At 41.0% G+C, this 25850-nt stretch overlaps 1 long non-coding RNA gene across 1 annotated transcript; it reads left to right on the top strand.

Annotated features, from left to right (window-relative positions):
• The first annotated feature begins 922 nt into the window (after positions 1-922).
• On the top strand, positions 923-2257 carry LOC134227327 (uncharacterized). Its single transcript, XR_009983654.1, has 3 exons — positions 923-1107; positions 1234-1726; positions 2148-2257. It is a non-coding gene; the product is annotated as an uncharacterized LOC134227327 (long non-coding RNA).
• Positions 2258-25850: the final 23593 nt, after the last annotated feature.

Genomic DNA, 25850 nt, shown 5'->3' with positions numbered 1-25850 from the left:
TTCAAAAATATACAATTTAAGAATATTCTATTGATTTATTATAATGATAAAATAACAATTGAAAACAATAAAACAACAATAGTTGACATTTTTTTATAAATTGATTTTAAATATTACAAGTCTTGAAATGATCACCCACTTTTACAGCACATTGCCACCCTTCAACACATTTCAACATTTCGTTCAAATTAATTTAAATTATTCTGGCAACACTATCGTTTTGAACGGTGTTTTTATTTTTCTTTCTTGTTTATATTTATTTCTTGATTAAATGTTTATTACAAGGTATTTAAAATCCACTAAATATTAAGATCTAAAATCAATAAAATAGAGGTGTATTGTCGCATGTGATTGTCCCGTAATAATAAAACCCCGTTTTGTTCACTTTTGTTAGATAAAAGAAAGAAAAGTTGTGCTTGATGTTTAGACATTTAGCTGTGCGTCTATCTGGTGTCCGACAAATACATATGAGCAGCTATGCTTGGAAGGAGGCAGATATTACTGCTGTACAAGAAACTGGTAAGTTTTGCGAGAAGAACTAGTTTAACCCTTGTAAAGGCTCCTCCAAACCTATAGACGATTTCATCGCTGCGACGTTTCATTTAAGCTTCCATACCAACGGCGATAGAATTGCAGTCGCCAAGTGAAGAACTGTTGCGTCGGTTGCGTCGCGTGCGTTTGGGGGAACCTTAATAACAATCGCAATACGGGATGGCGTATGCCGTAGACGGCGTGCGCTGGTCGCAAATCATAGGAATTTTCAAGCTCTAATTTTTAACTTAATTCATTTTCAGTTGCCAACATAACAAGTCACTGTTCAAAGCTCAATCACCTTGCTGTTTGAAAACAACAACAAATCATCTTCCGGGGCAGCAAAGTTCGCTGGATTTGGCCAACCAGTGGCTCAGGCTTCCCTGTTCGGCCAGGCAAGTCCGGTGGTGGAATCGACACACCTAGAAGGTCCGAGCAACAACAGAAGTGAATTGGTTACCAGTCTGCCACAAGGAATGACCAGCAAAAGCCAATTTCGCCGCTGTTAAATAGTAGGACTATCTTCAGAAGCAGCGGTAATCTACATTCGAATGGATTCTGGCGGATTGATCCTCAGTAAGTCTTTTATTTACAATGGTTTACGAATCAAATTATTTCGCAATTTAATTCGCTATAAACATTTTTTTTAAATCAGTTTGTTGTATATGCAATTTACTTAATAAATTATTCTTGGCGTTTCAGAGATGCTCAGATGCTCAGAGCCGGTGGATGGTCTATCGATTGGCAAAGTATCATGACAAGATACTTCAGACACACTAGCGTATACAACCGATCGGGCCAATTCCTTGTAGTTCACTTGCAGATAACCGAAATCAAGTCTTCGTGATTCGGATTCGGATGGTTCGGATCGCTCCGCCAAAAAATCCTCCCTTAAGGCTCGATCCAACATCTTGAGAGCTGGGTGTTGATTCCAGCGACCCTCATTTCAAATTGCCCAAAGGTTCCAAACCGGAGGATGAAATCTTCGCACAGAATCGAGTTTAGTTATGACGGCTGAACTGGATGCCCAGAACTAAATTTAACATCAGAGAACCAGTCTAGCACCGATATTTGATGCCCCAAGCCCACCTGCGTTCGGTGCATCCGTTTCCGGCGCGATATCGTCTGCTAGTGCCTTCGGAGCATAATCAATTTTGGTGCCGATCCTGGATCCGATCGTTGCCGCTATTTCAAGGTAAATTTTCCATATTGACACATTTTTTTATTGGACACAAGCAGTGGCTGGTCTGCCATTGCCAGCGACCAGGCGCTAACGTTTATGCATAAACCGCAGCATGAAGTTACCCACCAGAAATTGGTATGACGAAATGTAAGTTTTCTCAGAAGCAAGAACTTGTCACGAAACATTATTTGGTACCAGTTATGTAGGAAGGTGTTCGCTGCTATACCTTCTAAATATTGTTTCGATAAAGGTGTTTAGTTTCGAGAAATCCAACCTTAGATGCCTTTCGCCATTCTGTTTTCAGAAAATTGATTCTTAGTGTGCCGCTGTAAGCACGATCAAAGTGAATGGATTCATTAATATACCATTCATTTAGATTTGCTTTCCACATGTTCATACGTTTTAATTTTTAAATTTTTCTTCTCTATTCCAGCGCCGTATTTATTAGATCTTCCATGGTTACATAGCCTTTTCGGTGGGGCCAATGTAACACCGGCAGCATAAGTACATGAGAATTAAAGATGCATCATAGCAGGAAATCGCACACACTTTGGACCGCTCCGATTAAATATAATTTGCGCCATAACAAACAACTATCTACAAAACGCTGATTAGATTATTTTTATTTTTCATTTAAATTTATATTTAATTTACAATATATTTTGTTTCGCAATTTATTTCATTAACAAGAAAAAAACTACATTTCTTGTGATATACAAAAAAAGATTTTTATCATTACAAAATATCATCACACTTTGTAATATCAATTCAATATTACAAATTATAATGGTGTTTTGTAAAGAAGAAAACTTTTTTTTTGCATCCCACAAGAAATGTGATTTTTTTCTATGTTAATGAAATAAATTGTAAAACACTAAATTTTATTGTGTTTGTATTGTATTTTTGGAGTGAAAGTTATCCTAAACCCTATTGCAATTGAATTGTGAAACAATAAAAAAAATAAGGAAAAACATTTAAAACACAATGTTTTCTATTGTTTCAGCCCTAGAAATCGTCCCATTGAAGAACCGTAAAATCAATTGTTTTGCTCTAAATTTTGTATGAACATTTTTCAAATTTTTTATTGTAAAGATACATAACAACCCCTATTTTTTATTGTAAAAGTCCCATTTACCATTCGTTTTATCGTGCAAAACCATAAATTCTTATGCAATTGTATTGTCACATTTCCATTACGTTCAATGGTAACTAATATGTACTAAATGGTGATGTAACAGTAAAATTTATGATTTTTCATTGATATTTTTTATCCGGGAGCCCATCAAAAAATTTGAAAAAGTGTTTTTTAAGCCACCCTAGTGACTATTGGTATTTTATCAGGCATCCAACAGGCTTATTATACGAGCCAAAAAGTTAGCAAACTCCAGTTTTGTAGAATATGACAAAACTAGTACTATTTCGAAAATAGGTCCTATATTCCATTGAAGCCTCTGAAAAAATATGTGTCTTTTCTATTAATGTTTTTATGATGAATATCACCATTTATTGCTGGATTCATAATTTTAGCCAAAAATACCTCCTTTTTTGGAGCGATTTGACCAGTGAAACATATTTTCGAAAAACGTGACATATTTGATTGACTATTGGAAAGTTCAGCGCTCACCGGCTGACGAACGAAAACGGCCTACGACTAATTGATTTCGCCGCCTCCAAGAATATGGCCATTCGTAGCACCTACTTCCAACACAGCCTCCCGTATCGGTACACCTGGAGATCACCACTGCAGACAGAATCACAAATCGACCACGTTCTGATTGATGGACGGCACTTCTCCGACATTATCGACGTCAGGACATATCGTGGCGCTAACATCGACTCTTACCACTATCTGGTGATGGTTAAACTGCGGCCAAAACTATCCGTCATCAACAATGTTCGGTACCGACGACCGCCGCGGTACGACCTAGAGCGACTGAAGCAACCTGATGTCGCCACTGCATACGCGCAGCATCTCGAGGCAGCGTTGCCGGAAGAGGGTGAGCTCGATGGGGCCCCTCTTGAGGACTGCTGGAGTACAGTTAAAGCAGCCATTAACGACGCAGCGGAGAACAACGTCGGGTATATGGGTCGAAGTCGACGGAACGATTGGTTTGACGAAGAGTGCAGACAGATTCTGGACGAGAAGGACGCAGCGCGGGCGGTTGCGCTGCAGCAAGGTACCCGGCAGAACGTGGAACGTTATAGACGGAAGCGGAGACAGCAGACCCGCCTTTTCAGGAGAAGAAACGCCGCCTGGAAGAAGCGAAGTGCTAGGAGATGGAACAGCTGTGCTGTTCTCAAGATACACGCAAGTTCTATCAGAAGCTCAACGCATCCCGCAAAGGCTTCGTGCCGCGAGCCGAAATGTGCCGGGATAAGGATGGAAGCATCTTGACGGACGAACGTGTGGTGATCGAAAGGTGGAAGCAGCACTACGAGGAACATCTGAATGGCGCTGAGAGTACAGGCAGTGAAAGTCAAGGCAGCGGAGGAGATGACTACGTCAGTTCAGCGGACGATGGAAGCCAACCAGCCCCCACCTTGAGGGAAGTTAAGGATGCCATTCAACAGCTAAAGACCAATAAAGCTGCTGGTAAGGATGGTATCGGAGCTGAGCTCATCAAGATGGGCCCGGAAAAGCTGGCCACTTGCCTGCACAAACTGATAGTCAGAATCTGGGAAACCGAACAGCTACCGGAGGAGTGGAAGGAAGGGGTTATATGCCCCATCTACAAGAAAGGCGACAAACTGGAGTGTGAGAACTTTCGAGCGATCACCATCCTTAATGCCGCCTACAAAGTGATATCCCAGATCATCTTCCGTCGTCTGTCACCATTAGTGAACGAGTTCGTGGGAAGTTATCAAGCCGGCTTCGTTGACGGCCGCTCGACAACGGACCAGATCTTTACTGTACGGCAAATCCTTCAAAATGCCGTGAATACCAGGTCCCAACGCACCATCTGTTCGTTGATTTCAAGGCGGCATACGACAGTATAGACCGCGTAGAGCTATGGAAAATTATGGACGAGAACAGCTTCCCTGGGAAGCTTACCAGACTGATCAAAGCAACGGTGGATGGTGTGCAAAACTGTGTGAAGATTTCGGGCGAACACTCCAGTTCGTTCGAATCGCGCCGGGGACTAAGACAAGGTGATGGACTTTCGTGCCTGTTGTTCAACATTGCGCTAGAAGGTGTCATGCGGAGAGCCGGGTGTAACAGCCGGGGTACGATTTTCAACAGATCCAGTCAATTTATTTGCTTCGCGGATGACATGGACATTGTCGGCCGAACATTTGCAAAGGTGGCAGAACTGTACACCCGCCTGAAACGTGAAGCAACAAAAGTTGGACTGGTGGTGAATGCGTCAAAGACAAAGTACATGCTTGTGGGCGGAACCGAGCGCGACAGGGCCCGCCTGGGAAGCAGTGTTACGATAGACGGGGATACCTTCGAGGTGGTCGAGGAATTCGTCTACCTCGGATCCTTGCTAACGGCTGACAACAACGTTAGTCGTGAAATACGAAGGCGCATCATCTGTGGAAGTCGGGCCTACTACGGGCTCCAGAAGAAACTGCGGTCGAAAAAGATTCGCCACCGCACCAAATGTGTCATGTACAAGACGTTAATAAGACCGGTAGTCCTCTACGGACATGAAACATGGACAATGCTCGAGGAGGACTTGCAAGCACTCGGAGTATTCGAGAGACGGGTGCTTAGGACCATCTTTGGCGGTGTGCAAGAAGACGGTGTGTGGCGGCGAAGAATGAACCATGAGCTCGCCCAACTCTACGGCGAACCCAGTATCCAGAAGGTGGCTAAAGCCGGAAGGGTACGATGGGCAGGACATGTTGCAAGAATGCCGGACAGCAACCCTGCAAAGATGGTGTTCGCTTCCGATCCGGCAGGTACGAGACGGCGTGGAGCGCAGCGAGCGAGATGGGCAGACCAGGTGCAGAACGACTTGGCGAGCGTGGGGCGTATCCGAGGATGGAGAGATGCGGCCTCGAACCGTGCATTGTGGCGTCAAATTGTTGATTCAGTGTTATCTGTTTAGATGTTAACTAAATAAATGAAATGAATGACATATTTGAAGATGGAAGCAATTGTATATCATATTAACCACTGAGGATAGTTGTTTTGTTGCTCAACTGAGTGCTCCAGTGCAAGTTTTGCGGACAGTATAGCAGCGTTGAGCAATGTTGAGCAATCAAACATTAAAATCACCATCAAATCTAAATTTTGCATTTATTTCCATTATGTAATACAAAAATACTCCCACATTCGCATAGGTCTTACAAATATTTGAAGGTGCCAACCGATTTTAAACCTTAGTCATAGTTTTCGCTTTGGCACGGGGGGGTCACATTATATCGTCTTAAACTTAGTCAACTGCGAGATAGACCACGAATCTAGCACGACGGCACACTCATGGCCAGGAATATCAATAACATTTTCTTCAGTCAATTTTCCTATGCCGGACGGACCGAAATTTGCATCTAGCCACCATAAACATGGACTGCTTAATAGTTTCACGTATTAACGCTGAGCTACGAAAGACTCAAAAATTTCAGAAAAATATATTAAGCTCTTTTTAGTGGAATGTATTAAACCGTCTAAGACGAATTAAGTACTGTCCATTTAATTCCACCAGTTAATTTTCGTTATCTTTGCAGATACGTATTTCGACCACAACTGTGTGGTCGTCTTCAGTGTCTTGTACTTGACTCGACTTCGACTAGTCGAGTCAAGTACAAGACACTGAAGACGACCACACAGTTGTGGTCGAAATACGTATCTGCAAAGATAACGAAAATTAACTGGTGGAATTAAATGGACAGTACTTAATTCGTCTTAGACGGCTCAAAAATTGGTTCATGCAATTATCACCCTCCTACGGATTCTCCTGTTTGGAATTCACTAATCTCCAACTCTTACTGTAAGCCACCGATCTGGAATTAAATAAAAATAGCACTGTACGAACATTTTTGGAGGAAACGTACCACGCGAAGTTTATTTGTCTTGTCCCATGACAAAATCAACCCTGATCGAATCAGATGTTGTTTTCTCGTGTATTCCGTTTCAAATCTCAGGACGAATAAGTACCCAAACAAAGCTGAAAAAAGCTAACGGGTAGAATCCAAGGGAATCAAAATTTCCCATGTGAATTGAATTATAATCTTATTATTATGCGCGTAGAGAACTTTTACTCGTTCACTCTAATTCTCATCTTATTGCTGATGTTTTGCTCATGTCTTTTTATGCATCCGTGAATATCCCTCCTATTTTCAACCAATGGAAAGGAATGAGACTATTCATAGCATTCTGTTCGCTTTTTCTCTGAGCTTTTCCCGCTTTCACTGAGAGCAGGTTTGAAGTTTATTTCAGCTTTGATTTCTGTATTTATTAAAAAGAAAATGCTCCAAATTACGTTTGAAGATTTATTATACCTTCTGCTTTTATCTGGTGGCCCTTTCAAAATTGAAAATGGAAAATTAATTATTATTTCGAGGCACAACTTTCCACAAGGTCTTGCATCTACTTTTCAGATTAATCAGAAAAGTTTTCCCTCAACGCGATTGACGGGCACAGTTCAACTCTTTCAAGCTTTCTTTGCAAGAATCAAAGCATGTTTTGTGTTCAACAAGCATGGCTGGCTCCCAAATAGATTATATATTTTATGCCAAGCTACTAAATGTTGATCCAGAAGATTTATGAACTTCCCGGGTACGAATAAAATTCTCTGAAAAATGGCGGTTTTGTCACGCTGACTATCAAAAACTTTATTTTGAACTTATCAATAAAGTTTGGATGTTGAGATCCATCAATTTGGCTAATATGATACTCAATACCATTTATTCCGTAGCGCAATTATTTCGCTCATTATATGTATTCATCATTCCGAATTTCATTACCAATGCAAATAATGTCAATTGTCGATCGCTGTACAATATCTAGATTTCGGTAGCTGATCGAACTGATACTCATTACTAGGCCGATAACCTCCTTCCAACCCAAAACAATCCATCATCAATGACTTTAGAACGAATCCAAACGCCATCCAGGGAACATGCTGCTAAAATCAAATTCATTTACCCGTAATTGAAAATGAAATAAACGTTAATAATAGCAACTCGACAGCGTCAATCCAGAAAATATATGCCACGACTAATTTGAGTCGAAAATTTCCCTCCCGAGTTTTCGCTGTGCTTTGCCTTTTTACCAGCAGCACCGCGATTGAAAAACGGCACCGTGTCAAAAGGAAGAAAAAGCGCTGCTTCGTGATTGGCCCGGGATTTATTGTTCATTCATCGTTTATTTGGCGTCTTGATTCAAGTCACAAACCATTGTGTATCCGAAGGAAGGGAAAAGAAACTGTGACTATCATCAGCATGTACACAAGGCTGCGCTGGGCGAATCAACCGCAAAATAAGTTCGCAATTATGGGGAACTTATTGTAAGTAGTTTCTGCTGTACGGTAATATACGACGAAGTCGCATATAATCAAACATTATTAAATAACATGAGTTGAAACTAACGATAATTTGATATCTTTAGAAATAATGACTCGAGTTCAATTTCGTTATTCAGATGTTATTAGGTACTGACCTTGAAACTGCATTTTGAACTAATAACTAATTAGGTATATAGAATATTGCATTATTTACACTTTTCTTACATTTAGGTGATCTGTGCTAATGGTCCTGAACGTCAAAACATTATTTCTAGATTATTTTTATATTTATATATATATTATATATATATATATATATATATATATATATATATATATATATATATATATATATATATATATATACATATATATATATATACATTTTTGCCTTTCTCGTATACTAAGTATACGGTAAAGGCTATATGATCGCTCCAAAAACAAACTTTTTATAGAAGGCCCGGAGACCCATAGTGTTATATACCAATCGACTCAGTTCGACGAATCGAGGTGATGTCTGTGTGTGTGTGTGTGTGTGTGTGTGTGTATGTGTGTGTGTATGTGTGTGTGTGTGTGTGTGCGCAAAACTACTCAAAAAATGTCACTCATTTTTCGGGCACTTATCCTCAACCGATTTGCTCGCAACAAGCATTCGACGCAGAATCCTGTCCCATTGTTTCCTATTTGAAATTGGCCAGATCGGACTATGGGATCGAAAGTTATGGCCAAAATACAAATTCATACGAAAAAATCGCGTAAAAAATGTCACTCATTTTTCGGGCACTTATCCTCAACCGATTTGCTCGCAACACATTGCATTCGTCGCAGAATCCTGTCTTATTGTTTCCTATTTGCAATTGGTCAGATCGGACTATGGGATCAGAAGTTATGGCCAAAATACAAATTCATACGAAAAAATCGCGTAAAAAATGTCACTCATTTTTCGGGCACTTATCCTCAACCGATTTGCTCGCAACAAGTTGCATTCGATGCAGAATCCTGTCCCATTGTTTCCTATTTGAAATTGGCCAGATCGAACTATGGGATCAGAAGTTATGGCCAAAATACAAATTCATGCGAAAAAATAGCGTAAAAAATGTCACTCATTTTTCAGGCACTTATCCTCAACCGATTTGCTCGCAACAAATTGCATTCGACGCAGAGTCCTGTCCCATTGTTTCCTATTTGCAATTGGTCGTATCGGACTATGGGATCAGAAGTTATGGCAAATACAAACAAATACAAATTCATACGAAAAAATCGCGTAAAAAATGTCACTCATTTTTCGGGCACTTATCCTCAACCGATTTGCTCGCAACAAGTTGCATTCGACGCAGAATCCTGTCCCATTATTTCCTTTATGAAATTGGTCAGATCGGACTATGGGATCAGAAGTTATGGCCAAAATACAAAATCCTACAAAAAAATCGCGTAAAAAATGTCACTCATTTTCCGGGAACTTATTCTCAACCGATTTGCTCGCAACAAGTTGCATTCGATGCAGAATCCTGTCTTATTGTTTCCTATTTGAAATTGGCCAGATCGAACTATGGGATCAGAAGTTATGGCCAAAATACAAATTCATACGAAAAAAACGCTTAAAAATGTCACTCATTTTTCGGGCACTTATCCTCAACCGATTTGCTCGCAACACATTGCATTCGCCGCAGAATCCTTTCCCATTGTTTCCTATTGAAAATTGGCCAGGTCGGACTATGGGATCGGAAGTTATGGCCAAAATACAAATTTATACGTAAAAATCGCGTAAAAAATGTCACTCATTTTTCAGGCACTTATCCTCAACCGATTTGCTCGCAACAAATTTCATTCGACGCAGAATCCTATCCCATTGTTTCCTATTGAAAATTGGCTAGATCGGACTATGGTATCGGAAGTTATGGCCGAAACATCATTTTTGCCTTTTTATACGATAAGGTTGTAAGGTACACCGGGGCAAGTTGAAATGCGGGGTAAGTTGAAACGGAAGCTGTAATTCAGATAAGAAACGACCGAATGCTCTGATATTTTTTTCAACAAACTACTCGCCTAAACGCTCCTTCTGACTGCCATTCCCGAAAGATTGCAGCTTTCAAAAGCAATCACTGTCATTGTTTATTTTTCGCCCTTTGCAAAATACAAACCAACTATTTGACGTGTCAATGAAACAGGTCTCAAAACGATGTTTGGAAGAGTTTTTTCATCAAATTTTCACGGTAGGTAATCATTCAATGTTGAATAAGCATAATGATTATGAAAAATCGATGAAAGACCCGTTTTCATTTTTGTATTTTGGTTGTTTGATATTGCTCTGCATGTTCAACTCATCGGGGCAAATCGAAATGCGTGGTGTGGGGCAAGTTGAAACAAACGATTCATAACGTCACCCTCGCAATTAACCTTCTTCGGATATTAGAAAAAACTTACGAATAAGATGTTGGGGTCATATTGACCCAGAAATGTAAATGCTTATAAAACAGTCAAATTTTAACCGAATTGCAAAGTTTATATACCGTTCGAAAGATAAACTCATCAATTTTGTGGCTATGTGGTGATATGCTGGTTCTGGAGACAATGGCCACCGGGAAACGACTTCCACGGGGACCTTGTCGGTCATATAAGGGGAACACAAAATCGCTCAATATATGCCATTCGATCGCTAATTCTTCATAGATTCTCTTAAAACGGTAATGTATGGTCCATGAGAGGGCTTCCGATGAAAGTGGCCACTCCTGGTACATGCAAGGTGCCCCCGGGGAACCCGCAGGAGGGGACATTTCCGTTTTAGCACCAAAATATGCCGTGCGGCGGCTCTTTCGTCATGATTTTCCACCAAACAGATGGTTATGCGTTTGAAATCGATAAGTGACCACATTGGCCACTCCTGGTACATGCAAGGTTCCCCCGGGGAACCCGCAGGAAGGGACATTTCCGTTTTAGCACCAAAATATGCCGTGCGGCGGCTCTGTCGTCATGATTTTCCACAAAATATATGATAATGCGCTTGAAATCGATAAGTGACCACATTGGCCACTCTTGGAGCCTATGAGGTGCCCCCGTGGAACCCGTAAAAGGGGACATTTCCGTTTTAACACCAAAATATGTCGTGCGATAGCTCTTTCGTCATGATTTTCCACAAAATAGATGATTATGTGCTCGAAATCGATAATTGACCACATTGGCCGCTCTTGGAACCTATGAGGTGCCCTTGGGGGACCCGTAGAAAGGAATATTTCCGTTTAAACTACAAAATATGCCATGCGGTTGCTCATTCGTCATGATTTTCCACAAAATAGATGATTATGCGCTCGAAATTGATAATTGGCCACATTGGCCACTCTTGGAGCCTATGAGGTGCCCTCGGGAAACCCGTAAAAGGGGACATTTCCGTTTTAACACCAAAATATGTCGTGTGGCGGCTCTTTTGTCATGATTTTCCACCAAATAGATGGTCATGCTTTTGAAATCGATAAATGATCACATTGGCCACTCCCTGTATATGCAAGGGAAACCGGGGAACCCGTAGGAGAGGACATTTCCGTTCTGGCACCAAAATGTGCGGTGCTGCGGCTCTTTCATCATGATTTTCCACAAAGTAGATGATTATGCGCTCGAAATCGATAAGTGACCTTATTGGAGCCTATGAGGTACCCTCGGGGAATCCGTAAAAGAGGACATTTCCTTTTTAACCCTAAAATATGCCGTGCGGCAGCTCTTTCGTCATGATTTTCCACAAAATAGATGATTATGAGCTTGAAATCGATAATTGACCACATTGGCCGCTCTTGGAGTCTACCAGGGGCCCCCAGGGAACCCGTAGAATGGGATATTTCCGTTTTAACACCGAAATATGCCGAGCGGCGACTCTTTCGGTGTGTTTTCCCACCAAAGAGATGGTTATTCGCTCGAAATCAATAAGTGATCACATTGGTCACTCTTGAACCACATTGGCTACATTTGAAACCTATGAGGCTCCCTCAGAGAACACGTAGTAGATGACATTTCCATTTAACACCGAAATATGTCGTGCGGTGGCTCTTTCGTCATGATTTTCCACAAAATAGTTGATTATGCGCTTGAAATCGATAAGTGACCACATTGGCCACTCTTGGAACCAATGAGATGCCCACGGGGAACCCGTAGATGATGACATTTCCGTTTTTATACTGAAATGAATAAGTGGCCACATTTTCCATTTTGGAACCTATGAAGTACCGCTGTGGAGCTCATAGGAGGGGACATTTCCGTTCTTACTCTTACTCTTACTTAGGGCCGATGCCCACTAGAGTGGTGCGCAGTTGTATGGAAAAACGCAAACTTCGTCCGATCAAGTGAGATCAAGGTTTTTCTGAATCGTTTTGGGACCCCAATCTACTGTGCAAAATATGGGCTCGATTGGTTGCAACCTCGCATGCCGCATCGCGTTTTAAATTTACATGGAGATTAGTATGGGAAAACGTAATTTTTTGCATTTTTGCTCTTAGTGGCTTCAATTTATCATCAATCACGTGACTCAATACGTTAGCATATAGTCTGGAAGATGCCGAGGGACTTTGCCGAAGAGGGTACGTAGCTGGAAGGTCTACAAAAAATGTTATCACGTTTCGAATTTTTTTTTTAAACCATATGCAAGAAATCAATGTTTCTGCCAGCACTACCGGAAAACATATGGTTATCGAAGGATAAAACCCATCTTCCTACTTGTCGGATTTTTTTTCTTTGTGAAATAATTCCGGATAGCTGCCATTAGCTCTGAAGCCCTATAAGATTAATTAATTAATTATTTTGAAGAAAACACTCAGTTAAATTATTGGTCTACGTAGTACGGCAGTGCTGGCAGAATAAACGATTTTTTGCATATGGTTTGAACACTCAATGTTCAAAGCGTTATAACTTTTTTCGTGAACGTTCCAGCAACGTGCCTTCTTCAGCAAAGTTTTTCGGCATCCTTTGGGTTATACTTTAACGCAACGTGCCACTTGGTTTACGATGAACTGAAACCTCTAGTAGTAGAATTGCAAAATATACGTTCTCCCAAACTTATTTCCATACAAACTTCACACGCGATGCGGAAAGCGAGGAAGCAACCAATCGGTCCCAAATTCTGCACAGTTGTTCAGGACCCAGAAAGGCTTCGAAAACCATTGATTTGAAAAAATGACCGTGACGCCCCACTCTAATGCCCACGTAGCGTGTTTTCAAGCTGCGTGCACGCCGCGTCCACGTAAGGTATCCGGGATCAAATGTAGTCGTGTACACCTTTACGTGTGCATTACTCCATTTGATGCTGGATACCTTGCGTGAACGCGGCGTGCAAGCAGCGTGAAAAAACTTTACGTGGACATCGGCCCTTAAAGACATGCCGTGCAGCGGCTCTTTCACTATAATTTTCCATCAAATAGTTGGTAATGCTCTTGAAATCTAATATCAACCCGGGGGAACCCCAGGCCCAATTTCGGTAATTGTGGAGTGCCTTGAAGAATTCATTGAAAGTGTCTGTGCACACAAAATCTAACTCACTTTTGAGGAACTTTTCCTCAACCGAATTGCTCGCAGTAAATAGCATTCGACGAAAATCATGCCCTATTGTTTCCTATTGAAAATTGGCCAGATCGGACTATGGGCTCCGAAGTTATGGCCAAAATACTAATTTCAGCAGCTACATGGGAAAATCACTTTTCTGGCACTTATGCTCATCCGATTGGCTTGCAATAAGTTGCGTTCAGCAGAAAGTTTTAGAATGCAAATAAACAAATATGAAAAATAAGAGCTATCTACCTATTAGTGTTATATAAGACTTTTCTTATATATTTCTCAACCCTTTTGAACGAACTATAAAGGCACCATCACCACTAGGTAGATTAATCTTGTTTTTTTTCTATCGAATAGGTCATTCATTCTGAACTTAATATCTCCAACCTACAAGGTACCCGCAGGAGTCTCACAGAAAGAGAGATTTTTTTTATATCAAAATGTTGGGTTTTCATATCATTGTCCACGGCGATCAGTGAAAACCTCAAACTTCTATGAGTCGATATTGTAGGGACCATCGACTAATGGTAATATCGAGATGCGGAATATAAAATCCTTGGAGAGCTGTTCGAAGGAATCATCACAGTAGCCCAGAAACTTTTTTTTTAATTTGACTCAGTATACTCAATTTCAAATGAAGAACGCATAACCAACCTTTTGAAGACTTGTGGCCAGGGTAGACAATGATAGACGAAGATAGAGCTGCCACAAGCGGCACAGTACATTTGATATAACCATGAAAATGTCCTCTCCTATGGGTTCGCAGGGCATCTCAAAGGTTCCAAGAGTAGACAATATCACTAATCAACTCCAAGCACATGACCATCTGTTTGGTAGAAAATAACAAAAAAAGAGCCACCGCACGGCATATTTTGGTGTTAAAATGGAAATGTACTTTTCTACGGGCTCCCGGGGGCACTTCATAGGTTCTAAGGGTGGATAATATGTCAATAATCGATTTCGAGGGCACCTATTTGGAGGAAAATCACGACTAAAGAGCCGCCGCATGACATATGTTGGTGTAAAAATGGAAATGCCATCTTCTACGTGTTCTCCGAAGGAGCCTCATAGGTTTCAAATGTAGCCAATGTGGTCACTTATTGATTTCGAGCGCACGGGAAAACACCAAAAGAGCCGCCGCACGGCTTATATTGGTGTAAAAATGGAAATGTCCCCTTCTACGGGTTCCCTGGGGCCCCCTCATAGGCTCCAGGCGTTGCCAATGTGGTCACTTATCGATTTCAAGCGCATAATCATCTATTTTGTGGAAAATCATGACGAAAGAGACGCCGCACGGCATATTTTGGTGCTAAAACGGAAATGTCCTCTCATACGGAATACCCGGGGGCACCTTGCTTGTACCAAGAGTGACAAATGTGGTAATTTATCGATTTCAAGCGCATAACCATCTGTTCAATGGAAAATCATGGCAAAAGAGCCGCCGCACGGCATATTTGGTGCTAAAACGGAAATGTCCTCTCGTGCGGGTTCCCCGGGGGCACCTTGTATGTACCAGGAGTGGCCAATGTGGTCTTTTATCGATTTCAAGCGCATTATCATCTATTTTGTGGAAAATCATGACGACAGAGCCGCCGCACGGCATATTTTGGTGCTAAAACGGAAATGTCCCCTCCTGCGGGTTCCCCGGGGCGCCTTGCATGTACCAGGAGTGGCCAATGTGGTCAATTATCGATTTCAAGCGCATAATCATCTGTTTGGGGGAAAATCATGACAAAAGAGCCGCCGCACGGCGTATTTTGGTGCTAAAACGGAAATATCCCCTCCTGCGGGTTCCCCGGGGGCACCTTGCATGTACCAGGAGTGGCCAATGTGGTCTTTTATCGATTTCAAGCGCAATATCATCTATTTGGTGGAAAATCATGACAAAAGAGCCGCCGCACGGCATATTTTGGTGCTAAAACGGAAATGTCCCCTCCTGCGGGTTCCCCGGGGGCACCTTGTATGTACCAGGAGTGGCCAATGTGGTCATTTATCGATTTCAAGCGCATAACCATCTGTTTGGTGGAGAATCATGACAAAAGAGCCGCCGCACGGCATATTTTGGTGCTAAAACGGAAATGTCCCCTCCTGCGGGTTTCCCGGGGGCACCTTGCATGTACCAGAAGTGGCCAATGTGGTCTTTTATCGATTTCAAGCGCATTATCATCTATTTTGTGGAAAATCATGACGACAGAGCCGCCGCACGGTATATTTTGGTGCTAAAACGGAAATGTCTCCTCCTGCGGGTTCCCCGGGGGCACTTTGCATGTACCAGGAGTGGCCACTTTCGTCGGAAGCCCTCTCATGGACCATACATTACCGTTTTAAGAGAATATATGAAGAATTAGCGATCGAATGGCATATATGGAGCGATTTTTATGCTCCCCTTATATGACCGACAAGGTCCCCGTGGAAGTCGTTTCCCGGTGGCCATTGTCTCCAGAACCAGCATATCACCACATAGCCACAAAATTGATGAGTTTATCTTTCGAACGGTATATAAACTTTGTAATTCGGTTATAATTTGACTGTTTTATAAGCATTTACATTTCTGGGTCAATATGACCCTAACATCTTATTCGTAACTTTTTTTGTGGGGTCGTTCCTGTTGCACCTTAAAATACTTTTTCATGTCAGATGCTTCATTTCCACAAAATATTAAAAGTCAAGAAATTTCAGAACGATCGGATTATCAGGTAAAAAGTTATTCTACTTTAAAGTTTCGTTTTGGGTCATATTGACCCCAACATCTTACTAAGGTTAAAAGAATTTTCTCCAGAATTCAACATGGTCCGTAAATACATACATTCGAATAACATAAATATATGAAAACATGCAAACTTCTGAACATAAATTTAAAATTTCCGCCCATTCCGTCCTGAATGCAACCCTCCTACAATCTCCACTAGAATGTTTAAACTGCAGCTTTGAGATTCTTAATCTACTGAGCACTGACTCTCAGAAAAATAAAACATAGAATATGTGAACATTTCGTTAACTACATCTTTCATTACCCCAGCTGTTTATTTCTCTAATTGAAGAGTTTATGAGAGATGTGATGGCTGGTTAATTAATGTAGTTATGAAGAATAGCAAGAATATGTAGTTATGAAGCCATAGCCGAATTAATCAACTGCGCAATATACAAGTGAACCAAATAATGAAGCATCCTGAATAGTAATCCGAGTGGTCACAGTAGGAGGAAATAAATTTGATAGATTTTCAACGCAGTGCGTTCTTCAGAATTCGGTCTCTGAAAATACGCTTGTGACTTTGTTGTATACTGCTCTTATTCGCATAAGAGTCCCATGTCAGTTTCGCTGACTTGAGTAATTTACTGTTGAATTTATCAAACACTTGTTTTACATGGAGAAATACAAAAAAATCTAATAAATTGAAAAAAAAAATTGGTATCTTTCCAAAAAATTGACATAATTTTCTTTATCCGTATTTATCCGTGTTAATTGTCCCATAATTAAATAGACCATACTCAAGTTTATTTCTTGTGTAAAAGAGTACCTATCAAAATTTGGAATCTGATTTTTTTGAGAGTAAATATCAAGATGAGACAAAAAAATGGAATTTGTTTTCAAATTTCTAGAACAAAGCCTACTATTTGATCAGTTTTTCTTAACCAGAAGACAATTTTAAGCTAATTATTGAAAGAAAATCAAAATCGTCAAAAACTTACATGGGACTCTTATGCGAATCCAAGCAGAATTATAGTCACCTTTACAACGTCGTGCTTTTTGAGTCTCACTGAGTACATACATGTTGTTATTAATACGGCAAAATTAGCTTACGTCTGAATATAACGCAGTGTTTCAACTTGCCCCGATTCGCGGGGCAAGTTGAAACGATGCATATAAAAAAATAATTTAAATATAAAAAATATTTATAAAAAAGTTTGTTAAGGTTGCTTATTTTTTATGTATAATATTTTGCCCGAACTAGCAAACACCGCAAACGGATTCAAAATTTATCAAAGGGTGATTTTTTTACAGCACTTCGAACTACAACTTTGAAAAAACCGTTTCAACTTGCCCCGGTGTACCTTATGTTCGCTCCAAAACCAAACTTTTACAGAAGGCCTGGAGACCCATAGTGTTGTATACAAATCGATTCAGCTCGACGAACTGAGATGATGTTTCTGTGTGTGTGTGCGCGCACCAAAAGTGCGAAAAGTTTAGCTCACTTTTTTGGAACTCAACCGATTTAATTCCAACAAGTTTCATTCGACGCGGAATCCTGTCGTATTGTTTTCTATTGAAAATTTGGAAGATCGGAACATGGGCACAGCAATTATGGCCAAAATATACTATGTGTTATAAAAGCGAGTAAAAAGTCTAGCTGACTTTTAATGGACTTACCCTCAACCGCTTTACTCTCAACAATTTGCATTAGACGCGGAATCCTATTCTATTATTTTCTATTGAAAGTTGGCCAGATTGGACTATTACCTTAGAAATTATGGCCAAAATTCTTTTGGCTTTCTTGTGCAACAAAGTTGTACCGAAAGGCTATAATTTCTTTCCGAAAACGAACTATCGGATGCTTCCACACTGATGCACTTCCCTCCCTCTTCATACGGGAGTTTGGCAGAAAGACGGTCATGAGATTTATATCATAACAAATATCAAATATCAAATATCCCTCCGCTCACTTGATGGGAATGACATTTTCGTTTTCTTTTTGTGCAGTCGGAGCTTCAGTTCAACTAACATCCAAAAGTGATATCCTTAAAATATATGACTGGGTAAAATAAAACAGGGTATGAACGTCAAAACATTGGAAAAGGAAATAAAATGTCGAAATTCTTATTAATATTAGCATATTGTAGATCAAGCTGAAAACCGAACCGAGGTCTCGCGACAATCGCATTTTCTCGCATTTCCGGAGAAAAGTGCGAGTAGTATAGTGCAGTAGTAGGAGTAGTAGTAGGAGTAGCGCATCGCGAGTAGTGCGCAACTGTGCCATAGTCGGGCACCACTCGCGATGCAGTTGCGACATCCGGGAATGGGACAAAATATGATTTTCGGTTTTCAACTGGATCTACAATATTTTTGCCGTAATCTGATTTTCATAGAACGGACAAAGAAATTTGTCTTTTTACTCCTAGCTACTAGCTCATCTATTTTCAAGCACACACATTTTACGAAGGTCGAGAAAGGCACCATCACCGCTAGGTGGATTAATCTGGGTTTTTTATGGAAAAATCGCTAAAAAAATGTCACTCATTTTTCAGGCACTTTTCCTCAACCGATTTGCTTGCATTGAATTGCATTCGACGCAGAATGTCTCATTGCTTCTTATTGAAAATTCGCCAGATTGGACTATGGGCTTAGAAGTTATGGTAAAATTACTATTTATTGTGAAAAAGAGTTCAAAAAAGTCTAGCTCACTTTTTTAGCGCTTAGACTTCATCTATTCCCCAAGCAACACAAGTTCAACAAATCTGGTTGCAGTAACCGGGTTAGGGACAAAAGGTCGAAAGACAAAAGGCCGAAAGCACAAAAGGTCGGAAGACAAAACGTCGAAAGACAAAATGTCGAAGGGACAAATGGTCGAAAAGGACAAAAGGCCGAAAAGGACAAAAGGTCGAAAGGACAAAACGTCGAATGGGACAAAAGGTCGAAAGGGACAAAACGTCGAATGGGACAAAAGGCCGAAAAGAATAAAAGATCAATAAGATCTAAAGGTCAAAAGTCACAAAAGGTCGAAATAGACAAGAAACTGAAACGGAGAGAATCAATTCCGCACCAGAGTTGCCTTACACAATTGGTAAAACTCTGCTTTTATATTTTTCACAATTTTAACAAATACATAAAACTCATTCAATATGTACAGATGGATGTTTGAGTTTTCTTAATATCACTTCGTTCTCTCAAAATGGCGCACGCCGCACATCAAACACATCGGCGTGTATTAAGGTTCTATTGCTTGGCGACTGCGATTCTGTTGGTATGGATGCGTAAATCGAGCATTGCCAGCATTCACCCAACGATATAATCGCCGCAACAAGCTGTCGCCGTCTTGGGGATGAAATCGCTTAGACTTTGAGGAGCCTTTACACACCGGTGTATTTTTAATGCGCGCACTTCCGTGGCTACGGCGTACACTATTTAGACAGTTTGAAGTGACATTTAGAAAATCTAGATCTCCATCTATTATTTGCACTCATTCAACGATTTTTATTCAATTGTTAAAAATAGTGAAAAATAAAAGGGAATTTTTTTTTGCCAACTGTATAGGACAACTCTGTCTCGCGCAATACAAGTTTTATTCATTTCTAACAGAACTATCTAGCTATTCATAATATTGGTTCATAGTAATTACTCCTTCTTTGAAAATTGCTCATTCTTCAACTTTGATTGATGAGATAAGTGTGGTATTTCTGCATGAAAATAAATGCATTTAACAAATTCCTTTAGAATACACTCAACTCGTTTTTTATCGACCTTTTGTCCCTTTAGACATTTAGTTCTTTTCGACATTGGTCCTTTTCGACCTTTTGTCCTTTCGACATTCTGTCCCTTTCGCCGTTTTGTCTTTTCGACCTTTTGTCCTTTCGAACTTTTGTCATAGATTCGCAGTAACCATATTGTGACTGAATCCGGTCATATATAAGTTACTGTGATTGATGTGCAATATGTGTGCTTCTCAGTTCACTCGCAACATATTGCATTCGACGCAGAATCTTGTCCCATTGTTTCCTATAGAAACTTGGCCGGATCGTACAATTGGGTCAAAAGTTATGGCGAAAATACTAATTTTAAAACTACAAAATAAAATGCCATTTTTTGCTCTTATGCTCATCCGATTTGTTTGCAACAAATTGCGTTTGGCGAGCATTTTTTTTTTATGCACATAAACAAATATGAAAAATAAGACCAATCCACATATTGGTGTTAATTTAGATTTTTCCAAACCTTTTGAACGAACGAGAAAGGCACCATCACCGCTAGGTGGATTAATCTGGGTTTTTTTTTTAATCTTTCATTTATTTGGAAGGCTCATTTACCGTGAAGCGTTACGGAGCCGGAATTAGGTTCAACAATACATTTCTTGATTCTTATACATAGTGTTAGTTTTGGGGAACCGAAAGACTCGCGGTTTAGTCGAGGTTAGAGAATACAATAGTTCAGTAGGAAAGGAAGGGATTTTAGGGTACTTAAGTAATTACAATGCTGATGTTCACAAAGTTGACATTCGTCGCGATGTTTCACATCTGTAACGGGACAAACAAACTATTTTTGGGAGACAACGACGAGAAGAAGACATACGGAAGGGATTAACGACAGACGTTGAAATGTACAATAAGAGGAAGGCATTCGTAATGGGGTTCGACAGACAAGGGAATGGGCAGACAATGATTACAGTACTACATCAGCAACTTTCAAATATTGGTGGACCAGGGACATGTACTCAAGATCAAGGCCCGACAACACTTCCCTAATAGGCTTTGGTTGTTTTCCTCGGACCCGGAGATGTTCAGTTAGCGCAGATCTGGAGCCACGATGCTCCTCGCACGCCCACACGACATAATCGATGTCCTGATAATCCTCTCCGCAAACACAGATATTGCTTTCCGAGAGTCCCACTCTGAAAAGGTGTGCGTTTAAAGTGTAGTGATTGGACATTAGACGACACATGGTTCGAATGAAGTCTCGTCCCATATTAAATTTTTTGCACCATGGACGCTTCGATACCTGCGGGCGAACTGAATACAGCCATCTACCCAACTCCCCATTTGTCCATTTACGTCTGTCTGTCTGTCAGTCTGTCAGTCTGTACGATGTAGTGTCGAAGACGGTGAAACCCAAATAACCCAACTCCCCATTTGTCCATTTATGTTGCCAGCTGATCAAGGTTTCCTGACGAACTAATGTGAAAAATTCATCGAAGGTGATTTTCCGATCGTAAATATCACCTTCCATAGCGCCAAAGCCAGAGAGTCCGCTTTCTCATTTCTCGGGATCGAGCAATGAGAAGGGACCCAAACCATGGTGATTGTGTAAGACCGTTGTGATAAGGCACTCAAAGCTTTTCGTATCCCATTCAGAAGATACGCTGAGTGCTTAACCGGTTTCATTGACCGAACAGCCTCCAAGGAACTTAGACTGTCGGTGAAGATGAAGAAGTGGTCAGGAGGTAGGGATGCGATTTGTTCGAGTGAATAGTATACAGCTGCTAGCACAGCAGTATACACGGAACTAGGCTCTTTGAGCTTAAAGTAGGCGCGTTGAAAACACCGAAACCAGTGGAGTCATCCATTTTTTACCCATCTGTGTAAAAGCTTCTCTCCTCGCTGGCGTGCTCGTATTTGCTTGCAAACAATGGAGGTATGACCTCCGCACGAAGGAAGTCTGGTATTCCACGAGCCTCCTGCTTCATGGACAGATCAAAAGTAACAGAGGAACTGTAAGAGTCTAAGAAGTTAGCACCAAGGGTGTTAACGATCATTCAGTAATTTGCATTCGATCATTTAGTAGTTTGTCAATAACACATTCCATAAGATGAATTTTAAAATATGTTGTATGGTGGACTTCTAGTGCGAAGGTTTTTCCACAACTTTGCCTAATGGTTCGTTGTTTGAATTCCACTAGTAACGGAGCTATAGCTATAGTTTCAGTAACTTAAACTAAATGATAACAAAAATCCAATCATTTAGTTTAAGTTACTGCAACTAGCTCTCTAACTCCGTTATTAGTTGAATTCCAATAACGCAAAATTAGGCAAAGTTGTAGAAAAACTTTCGCACTAGAATTCCACCAAACAACATATTTTGAAATTCAGCTTCTTGAATGTGTTATTGACAAACTACTAAATGATCGAACGCAAATTACTGAATGATCGTTAACACCCTTGGTTAGCACAATTGGTGTCAACCGAAGATGGGCTTACCTCCAGCGTCATATACCAGTGGTAAATACTCATGAATCGAGATTGAGGGTTTTTTTCGAGCAGCTTCTCGAAGTTGTCAATGACCAATGAATTGAGAACCTCACAGCGGATGAGGAACTGGAGCGATAATTCCGCGGAACGATCTGTCAACGGCAGTACTCCCGCAAGTACTTCCAGGCTCATCGTATGAGTCGAATTCATACAACCTAACGCGATACGGAGACAACGGTACTGAATCCGTTGAAGCTTCAGCATGTGTGTTTTAGCCGCGGACTGAAAACAGAAACTACCGTATTCGAGGACCGACAGAATGGTTGTTCGGTACAACGTGATAAGATCTTCGGGGTGCGCACCCCACCATGTTCCGGTTATTGATCGCATGAAGTTGACCCGTTTCTGGCATTTTGTGTCAGATACACAATGTGCTTCCCGAAGGTGCATTTTGAGTCGAACCAGACCCCGAGGTATTTAGAAGACATGATATGAGTGATTGTCTTACCCATCAGTTGAAGCGAGAACTTAGCCGGCTTATGTTTTTTTGAAAAGCCAACCATCTCAGTTTTCTCCGGAGAGAATACGATACCCAGCTTTAAAGCCCAAGCAGACAAATTGTCCAAAGTATCTTGTACCGTTGCTGATGAAGAATGTGTATAGCCGCCAGACATTCTAAATACTCACGCTCCTCTAATGTGGACGTGTACAATACACATGTGGAAGTATTGGCTTGATAAATGGATTGCGAGTGATTTGACTATGCGTCCAATTTGGGAATCTCGAGCTCGTTCAGTAGCCGCTAGGTTGCGAAGGCCGACGGAGGTCCTTCGTAGCTTAGTTGGTTAAAGCACCAGTCTAGCGTACTGTAGGGTCATGGGTTCGAGTCCCATCGTAAAAGTGGTTACCTCCAATACATTTTCCAAATCAATATCTTCCACATAACGTACATATTCACATATGAGTTTTCATAACATTGTAAATTAACGTCCAAGTCGGGTGGTTTAATCCCCGGAAATAGGCAATTACCTTTGATTGAACCAAAGTATCTTGCAATGGTCCTTGCAGATCAACCGCTGTTGGCCCCGAAATGGATACAACACAATCATCTGCAACGAGCAATTTGGCATGAGACATTCATCAATGTCTCTGACGTAAAAATTGTAAAGTAGGGGGCTCAAACATGAGCCCTGGGGGAGACCCAAGTAGCTAATTCGTGCAGTTGTCGAGTCACCATGAGAAAAACTCATACGCGTCTCTGACAACAAATTGTACAAATAATTGTTTAACACGAGTGGAGTTTGTCGGATAAGACATCAACGCAAACTGAATCAAAAGCCGACTTAATGTCCAAAAACACTGAGCCCATTTGCTCTTTTTTAGCGAAAGTAAGCTGAATTTCTGAAGAAAGCAACGCAAGACAGTCGTTCGTTCCCTTACCCCTGCGGAAACCAAATTGTGTATCTGACAAAAAACTATTCGATTCAACCCATTTGTCTAGCCGGAAGAGAATCATCTTCTCCAACAACTTCCGAAGACATGACAGCATCGCGATTGGGTGATACGAATTATAATCCGACGCAGGTTTTCCGGGCTTCTGGATGGCTATCACCCTCACTTGCCTCCAATCATCCGGAACAATGTTGCACTCCAGTAACTGGTTGAACAAGCTCAATAAGCGCCTCTTCGCGACGTCTGGGAGGTATTTTAGCAAAATGAACCTAATTCGATCAATCCCTGGAGCGGAATTGTTACATGAAAGGAGAGCAAGTGAGAATTCAATCATCGAAAAGGGACGATCCATATCATCCCTGTCAGCAAAAGCATCACGTAGCTCTTGCCTCACCGGTACCGAATCTGGACAAACTTTCTTTGCGAAGTCGAGTATCCACCGCGACGAGCTTTCACGATCTTCGTTTACGGACGACGCGTTGCGCATTCTTCTCCCGACGGTCCACAGAGTTTTCATTGAAGTCTCGCGCGATAAACCTTCAACAAAAGTGCGCCAATATCCGCGCTTTTTCACTTTAACCAGTTTCTTGAACTGGATCTCGAGCGCAATGTACCGTTTGTGAAGTACGATCGAGCCGTGTTTCCGCAATTCTTTGAACGCGGCGGATTTCTTGCGATAAAGTTGTGTACACTCGACATCCCACCACGGACTGTGTGGTTTCCTACGAACAGAAGCTCCTAGCACTGGCCGACGTTGAGCCTGAAGAGCGCTGTCAAGAATCAACTGGGATAGAAACTCGTACTCTTCTCGCGGGGGAAGTGTTTATATCGACATTACGCCATCAATGATGGCCTCCGCATATGATCCCCAATCGATGTGTTGGCTAGGTTGGCCCCCGCCAAGGGCGCCAGGCCTTGGGGGGCGCCAAAATGAAGGATTTCGGGATTAGAGGATTTCTTCGGTAATTAACAATTCCGTAATCAATCGTTTGACTAGTATCCAGTGAGCCCTTTTCCGTTAATAAATGATACTGGGATCATAATGTCAGCTCATGGGGCACGTTTCCCCAATTTAGGGAATTTGTGCCATCGCCTTAACTGTCTTTTTCATCATTTATTGACAGATAAGGAAATAAGAACAACTAAAACATTGCCTACGCAGTCTTTAAATTTTGAAACAAGATTTTTATTTGTCCGAAGAAGGAGTCTTGTATGGCTGCCGTTATGTTGCCAATAAACAGTCGATCAATAGTACAAAACATAATGGCAGCCATACAAGACTCCTTCTTTGGACAAAAAAAATCTTGTTTCAATCAGTTTAAGCTCCACTTGTCATAAGACGAGTTAATACCATCCCATTGAATTCCACCACTTAATTGTATCTTGACAGATACGTATTTCGACCTCAAAGGTAAGGCCGTCTTCAGTGTCTCGTACTTGACTCGACTTAAGCTGAGTTTAAGCTGAATTAACAATAAACAGTCGCTCCTTCAATAGTGGAAGTAAGAACAAAATGATAAGAACAGGAAATGCAAATGGCAAAGAGCAAAAAAACCGGCTTTTAGGGAGGGAGCCCTAGAAGAGGACTTCTCAATACGCTAAAGGCGAAACACAGAGTAGACTTATACGGAAGAAGTGATGGGGAGTTTGCGGGATTTGAGATAAATTTAATCATTATACGTAGACAAACTATTTGAGGTCTGAAAACGATCACATTTGATCTAATGATATTTCTGTTTCCATTGAACCAGAAACTTGTATGAGCTCAATGGTAAAAAAGCGAAGATTCTGAATATTCGATGAGCATTG

Source organism: Armigeres subalbatus, chromosome 3 (genome assembly GCF_024139115.2).
Source record: "Armigeres subalbatus isolate Guangzhou_Male chromosome 3, GZ_Asu_2, whole genome shotgun sequence".
Classification (NCBI taxonomy): domain Eukaryota; kingdom Metazoa; phylum Arthropoda; class Insecta; order Diptera; family Culicidae; genus Armigeres; species Armigeres subalbatus.
Note: the sequence above shows the minus strand (reverse complement) of the source record. Positions and strands in the feature narration are given on the sequence as shown.